We start from the raw sequence: 8,539 nt of genomic DNA, 5'->3' as shown, positions 1-8,539 counted from the left end.
TTAGTTCAACAAATCCAAACTGAATAGCAAGATCTTAAATTCAGTCAGTTGAATTTTGTCAGGCAAACCACCAAAATGTTTTATGTTCAGTCATTACTGTAAATAAAAAAAAAATTCTTTTGCATTGTATTTTATTTGCTAAAACATTCAGATTCAGATTCATTTTACTATGCAGGGGGCTTAAATGTTTTATGTTTTTGGAAATGATATCATCTGGGTATTTAAGAATGCATGATCATTCATCAAGAAAATAGTTTTTTGATTTGTGGCAAACTCCATGCATAGAATGTCACATACTGCAGAGAAGCTTGGCACTAAGCAGAGGGGCAGGGTGTGTGCTAATTTTGTTGCACTTTTCTTTAAAATTGAGCATTATTTCGCAATTTCCTCCATGACAGTTGTTGTGAATCTTGTTTGTTTGATATTTAGTAACTATTATCATACATTTTATGATGGACTAATCAAAATTCGATGTACATGTGCTTCTGAGAGCCCCATTGACATGGCATACAACACATTCAGTGAGATGGATTTATTATAGATTAAATATCACACACCCATGTTTAGTGGCTTAAGCTGATGTATATTCTACCTCCACAAAATTCATATTCAATAAATCCCATTTCAGTGAAATTGACATGTGAGCTGGAAGAAGACATCGTGTATATATGGTTGGCAACATGTTATCTCCAATGTGAATGAGCTGAGGATACTTCTCATCTAACAACTTGTTCTTTATCGCTTGCAGTTGACAGCTGCTTGATACAGTGTTGTAGAAATGACAGTTTTTAACACCTTTTGTACAGTGGGATTTTGGTAGACACATCCTGTTGGTAACCGTACCATGTAGAAATGAAAACTACTGAGAAACCTTCTGTTGGAATTTTTTAAGGGTAACGCATGTATTCTCCTGTCTATAACATATTTGTCACAGCTGAACGCTGACCTTGACAGAATGTGTCCTAGCCTTTGCCCTCAGGATACCTTGACGTGTGTGGTCCTTGTGTTAATGTCCATTGCTAGCATCAAATTCTTTCAGTTACTGGGAAACATGGTTGAATCTCTTGACAGAATTCCATGATATATTGTTCTCCCTTGTTGTGGATGATGTGTCAGTAACATTTACATGGCAAAGAAATGTTCCATTCAAAGATATATGAAAAACAAAATGTTTACCAGTGAAGATCCAATTTAACATTGGTTGCCAGCAGCCCAGTCCTGTAGATTAATGCTCATGCTGTTCATCACTGGATTGTCTGGTGTGACTTTAAAAAACAAAGAGAGTGAGGTTAGCTGTAGGCTGCATTTAGCAATTACGAGCAATCTCATGACTGGGAACTGGCATTGTGCATGTGGGTAATCAAACCCAGGACTTCAGCATGACAGCCACATACTTTTACCAAAGGCTGCCCCTAGGATAAGGAGTTACAGGCTGTTTGGGTTCAAATGAGGATGATGAATGATTAAGTAACTCGAAATAGGGATGAGTGCAGAAAACAAAAATAAGACACATGGTCCTGAAACCTCTGTACCCAACAGGGCCTATTGATCAGTCACAGAAAAAGTTGTTAAGAAACTATCATGTAACATTGTTCTTTTGTCACGCTTCACACTTTGGTGCTACCTGTATCCTGCCTAGTTGGGGGCTTTGCTGAGTTGCACCTGAAGTGTTTGCCAGTGCTGTTGAAACAACAAACGGACAGTAATGACCTGGTCATTCAGAGGTTGATACAACTTTCTGAGGAGGGAGAAAGTAGGGGGTGTGGGGGTGCACACTTCAGTTTCATAGTTCATTTTCACAAGAGTTCCAGTGGTCATTTAATAAACTCTCAGGACAAAAGTGGGAGCAGCCCTGCAGTCTGCCTATGGGCATTGCTCACAATATCAATCACTGGTTCAGACTGTTAACAGCCTGCAGCTAAAATCTTGTTGGATGCAAGCTGAAATAGTCAAATAGCACTGCATGTGCAACATTAAGGCAAACTTTTCGTAATAAAGTATAACAACAAAACAGATTGCTATAAAATTTTATTATTGAGGCAGTTAAATGAAAGAAAATAAATACAGCGAATGCACATGAATAACACCCAAAACAATATATGAATACTTGTATGCCCTTTTGGAAAACACTCCCTTACTGGGACCCAGAATCTTGACTGATATCTTTAGCATCACAAGTAAGGTCATGGAGTTAAGGAAGAATCACAAAATAAGTGACGTCATTTGAGTAACCAACATCAATATCAAACCTTGTTATGCCCTCAAAAAATAATACTCATACCTTTGACACTACTACTGTGGCAATGGGTGGCAGGATGATGTTAAGAGGTAAACCTACTGCTCAACTAAAACTTCAGAAATTGATATTTGATTTTTAAAAACAAAATATAAAGGCTCAAAGTTTGCCAGAGATCTTGGTACTATGTCGTATAATAGCATATCACAAAAGTTACCCTTGATATGATGAAAGTTGACAATAGTTTTCATTCCTGTTTGTTCTGATATTGTTATGAGTTTGTATTATATATGACAATGTAATTTCCATTTTTCAGAGTTTAGTGGATGTATTTTGACCAAAATAGTAAAACCATGCCTGGACATGTGATTGTAACATTTGTAGATAGGACAAACGAAACAGTATATAGTAGGGCAATACATACATGAAGTACTAGTATATAAATGCACTCCTGGGCCTCGTTCCATGAAATAAATGTAGTGCTGAGATGACTGTTAATTCCCATACCTTAACACAGAATTACGACTTGTAGCGCTACGACTGTTTTGAGGAACGGGGCCCTGTTTGGTATGAAAGTTACCCTTAATTTGACAAGAACACAGCATGAACACATAAATAACCCATTTATATACTTCTCAAAAGGACTTAAAGAAAACCTTATTCTTTCATATTAACATAGCCAGGCTGTCTTAACATTATATCCCCAGGCCAAAGCAGTGCACTGGGGCAGCAATGACAACACGCAACACAAATAGATAAGTGTATTGCCTTATGTTTGGCATAATCTATATCTCCAGGGTATACGTTCTGATAAGTCTCCACTATATCCTGGATGCATCTACGGCTCAGTCCGATAAATTCATTACCTCCCTTGGCTGGCTTTTTATCCATTCAGTTGTCTTTGCTGGGAACTCACTTTCGCTTTTTAAATTATCTAACAGATTAAACTTGGCAACACAGACCATGCAAAGTTTCTCTGAGAGAGGTAGGAGTTTTTCCACATATTTTTTCAAAGTTTCGGAGCTACTGGTTTGTATGATTTCCTCAAAATCACACTGCAAACAAACCTTCCGCTATATCTATTGACACGGCAAGCTCAGTTGTAACGCGGCTTGGCTGATTGGCTACTGTGACAATATGGAGCCAGCAAGGGGAGGTAATAATATCAACAGGCTGTGACGTAGATCCATCCAGGTTATAGTGTAGACTTATTGGAACATATACCCTGCAGATATCAAGGATGTAGGTTTGGAGGCCCCAGGCAACTGCCCAGCATTCCCATATATGAAGACAGTTGTGGACCACGTTACATAAGTGATCTTAGCGCTATGACTTTGCAGAGCAGCTACAGCATGGAGTTGCAATCATCTTAGCGCCAAGAATGCTTTGTAAACTTGGACCCAAACTATAGATTCTGTTATACGAGATTTACCTCAGTAATGCGAAAGAATGGGTATTCCTTAACTTCTTTTGAGTAGAATGTGTGACTGATTCATCATGGCAAAAATGGCAGAGTTCTGCAACTACTACAGGGACCCTGACAGTCAATGATCACGTCAGGTGTAAGCAAAATGTGTGAGAACATCCTGGAGGACAGTAGCACCCATCAAACAATTTTAGTTACAAAAGTGAATAACATTTTCTCTGTTACCCGTTGGGAATGAGAACTGGGCATGTTAATTTTGTTTTTCGTGCTACTAATTTTTTTATTTTCAATAAATGAGTCACATACAGAGATGCCAACCCTGAATCAAGTGAAAGCGGAGTCATGCCTTGCCCAAAGGAATTCTCATGCCCTGATGGTGCGAGTTTGGGGTGAGCATGAAAGGGGGATCGGGACCCTTTTGACGGTGGGTGTCTGCTGGAAATATGCAATTTCTGGGCATAATTAACCAGATAATAGTCAACTCAAATGAACATATTCAAATGGCTATTTAATAAAATTCTTTCAAACATTCTACATTTAGAAATATAAACATGCTTATATTTTCTAAAAATCTGAGTTTTTTACAGAAAATTCGGAGAGTAGATTTTGTGTTTGAAAATCAGAGTAACTCCTCCGAAATCAGAGTGGTTGGCATCTCTGCACATATGATGTACAGAAATACTAATGTTCAGCAAATGCAACTTGATGGATAGGAGGTAATTCTAAATCTGTTTTTCTTGTCTGCTAGGTTCTATTTCATCTGAAAATCTGGTCCATGTATTGGCTAATTGCCTAACTCTGGTACTCCTTAAAATACCTGTGTTTCACACAGTTCAAAAACACTGAGGTATTCAGTAAGATAAATACCTTGTTCACTAGTCCCTCGTGGCCCATGGGTTGATGTACCCTCCATGATTGTTTTTCCTTGAGCTAAAAAAGAGGGTACATCAACCCATGTTCCTCTTGTGACAAGTAAACAACGTATAATATAGGTCACACCAGAGGATAGAATCACAATGATGAACCATTCATTATCATATTTAGATAATTCATATGACTATCCACTATCAAATAACTGGATAGCCCTACCTTGGTGGAACTATAATTAAAACATAAACTTAATTGTAAAACATTCAACCCTGAATTACAGCTTTGAGTCAGCTGATGCATGCTATCAACTCCTGATTGCACAGATCAATGTTGTTGATGCCTGTTGCTGGATTGTCTGGTTTAGAAATACAGCTTGTTCAGTCTGACCTCAGCTACTCTACATATGCATGACCCGGGAGGTCAAATGGCACAAAAGGCAGGTGGAGTTAACTTCATTGCATAGGGGAGCAGAGAATATTATCAACATTTCCTTCATACGAAGCATGTTTAAATTGTATTGTTTGTGCATTCATATGTTATTCTGGCTTACTAGCTTAATACGTACAGACGTCTGTTACTTTCACAATCTGATTCACTCTTGTTACCACTCTCAAAAGCCAGTTTATGTTATCACTGGAAACACCAGTTACTGCTATTGGTCACTGTCTAAAAGCCTGAATCATAAACGTAAAATCAGCTTCTTCTTTAAAGGAAGTTAGGCAATTTTCATGACACTGAGATGTCAAACGGCAACCTTGTCTCAGCTGTTCTGACAATCAACTGACAAGGGTGCACCCCTTCTCAATAACAGACCCAACCAGATGTGACACGGTCACACAAAGGAATCAGTTTTCACTTGACTCACTCACTCACTCACTTGACCAGGTCAAGCTGAACAGCGGCTATAATGTTATTGACATGACACTGAACAATTAAAACACTAAAACTATGTCAAAGATTTCTCACAGCACAATAAACCAGTCAAATATCAATTATAAAACCAACCCTCACATCACAGATTTTCTGATTTACACACGTTCTATATAAGGGGCACTTGAAGATGAACAAAACACCACAGCATTATTATCAGCCACAAACATTACATACATGTTCGTCACTGGCAAACAGTGAGGTAACCTAGGGGTTAAAGCATTCACCCATCACACCAAAGAACTGGGTTCAATTCCCTACAAGGGTACAATGTGTGAAGCTGGTATATGGCCAAAACTAGCATAAAGGCCATCCTCGATATCCCAGGGTATATGTTCCGATAAGTCTCCAATATACCCTGGACGTATCTACGGTTCTGCCCAATAAATTTATTACCTCCCTTGGATGGCTTTATATTTAATCAGGGGTCTACGCTGGGAAGCTGAGCAAACCAATCACAACTCACTTTTGCTTTTTACATTATCTAACCAATTAAACTTGGCAAAACAAACCATGCAGAGGTTCTCTGGAAAAGGTAGGAGTTTTTGCATATATTCTTTAAAAGTTTCGCTCCTATAAATTTGTCTGTATGATTTCCTCCAAAATCATACAAATCAGCCTACCTGATTGGCTTCTGTGAAAATGCGGAGCCAGCAAAGGGAGGTAATAAAATTATCTGGTTGGCCTGTAGATGCGCCCAGGATAGAGTTTAGACTTATCAGAATGTATACCCTGGAGATATCGAGGATGCATGAAAAACAATTCTCACTCAACTCTGTATCTACAGGACTTGTAAACACTTGCATATCACTAGTTTTATCTTGTTCTATCATGGTTAGAATTGTCTTTGGCAAACCATGCTTGTCTCTCCCCATAAACATCTGGGTTACAATTGCTTTTCAGCAAACCATGCTTATTTTAAATGGCAACTAATTATAACTGGATTGGGTAATCAGGCTTGCTGACTTAGTTGACACGACATTGAATCCCAATTGCATAGAATGGTGCTCATGTTGTTGATCACTGGACTGTCTGGTCCAGACATGATTACTTGCTGACCACCACCATATAGCTGGAATATTGCCGAGTGTGGCGGTAAACATGCGAGTGCGGTGGTAAACAAGATACCAACAACAAACCAACCAACCATCACTTAAGGAAAAGCTGCACAAGGCAGGAGTGTTGTTGATGTGGTATACTGGGCAGTAACATCACTTACAGATGATTGGCATATGCCAATCACTGCATCAATGTACAAATTAGCTGCTTGCCCACTGTCCCATGGCAGATAACATTAAAGGCCAGTTTCCAAATTTCATCAATTAAATGTAAAGAATTTCCGGATTTTGTCTTTTCTTTTTTAGGAATAAAAAGAAGTTTAAATACAGGAAATTCTTTACATTCATCAAATGGCATCTTCTAAAATGACAATCAAGGTTCTTGTTTCACTTTGTGTCTGTGTAGTCTAACTGTATTACAGAAACATCAGCTTTCTTGCTGATCAAAATGAATTTCACCTGTCAACATTTGCTAGCTTTCTGGCTGCTATTATTACAAATTATGCTTTTACATTGCTTCATCTTTGGGAAAGGAATAAAAAAACACACACAATAATAACTTGATTACTATCAATACATGAAAATGAATACGGCTGAAAGTTGTGTCTAACAACTCTCGCTTCTATATTTTTCGGAATTGGAAAAATCATCCATTCTATGAACTGACATGAAATAACTGAATACAGTCAGCAACATTGTGAAACCAAAACAGGTTCATCTCCTAATGTATCTGTCCTACATGGTGTACAAAGTGTACAGAATAAATATCCATTGTATTTTTTCTGAGAGTCGTGTAAAGTAGAATATCTCAATAATGGACAGTCTGTAATGTTCAGCAGCTAAACTGACAAATATACATAAATTGTAAAAACAAAGAACAACAATACACATACAATCCATGTATCAGAGCTCAAGTTGTGCTTATGGACAAGGCCAGACCAATGTAATTTTCTTGTCAAAAATATGTCAGAATAATATTCCTTTTGAATACTTAAAGTAGTTAATATATATGCCTCTACACCCCACCGTACATTACGATGTTATTTTTTTAACAGAAAACTTTTACTTTTTAAGCTTATTCTTGAAAAAATATGATTTGTAAAACAAGAAATTTTAATTTCGAGTTTTCTGCATTAAACATACACCAAAAAACAAAAAACTGTACACACTGTTCCTAACTACACAATGTATCCTTTTAAGCTTCCATACCAAAGTATCCTTGCCCATGTCAAGATGTAATTTACTATTGACAGTTGTGTTCTTTGTGCAGTTTACATCTTCTTTTCGCATCCTGCACTCTGACTTTTACCTGTTTCCAGCTTATGCAACTTTAACACAGAGCATGTACTGAAAAAAAATGAAATATCCTAAAACACCCTGATATTTTTTTAATTACAAAAATTGATTAAGAAAATGCCACAAAAACTGGATGTACTGAAAGGAGTTCTGGCACAATGAAAACTTAAGAAAACTACCCAATATGAATTATAGCACACAAGTATATAGTAACGATTTTTCAAAATTTCCTGGAGCTATGATATATGAATTAGTATACAATATATAATGACAGAAACAAATAAAGGAACTCTCATTGCATTGTTCTTTTATATCTTCCCAGACTTTCACCCACAATGCACCGCAAAAGCTTGCGACAAAAACAGGAAAAAGCTAAAGGAACACCTGTACTTTCATATGTTCCCTTTTTTATTTCTGTCAGTATATGTATGTTTATGCAGAACATGTCTTCAGACATTAAAGCAGTGCATTCTTCATTCCAGTATATATTACAGTGCAGTAATGTGCCTTCTGAATATAACTCTAAAATGTTGAGCAGAAATGTATTAAAAGAAAATATGTGCAGTTTGGTGAGATTCAACTTGATTGTTGACAAACAAAATCCACCAAAGGCAGTGTGTTTTATGAGTAGTCTCACAACAAATCCTATTTCAATAAAATACCAAAAATTGCAAAAAGTTGCAATAAAACCACACTATTTTGTATAAGCTTCCAAAATAATAT

Source organism: Haliotis asinina, chromosome 14 (genome assembly GCF_037392515.1).
Source record: "Haliotis asinina isolate JCU_RB_2024 chromosome 14, JCU_Hal_asi_v2, whole genome shotgun sequence".
NCBI classification, from domain to species: Eukaryota; Metazoa; Mollusca; class Gastropoda; order Lepetellida; family Haliotidae; genus Haliotis; species Haliotis asinina.
The sequence above is the reverse complement of the archived record's forward strand: the minus strand, read 5'-3'. Positions refer to the sequence as shown.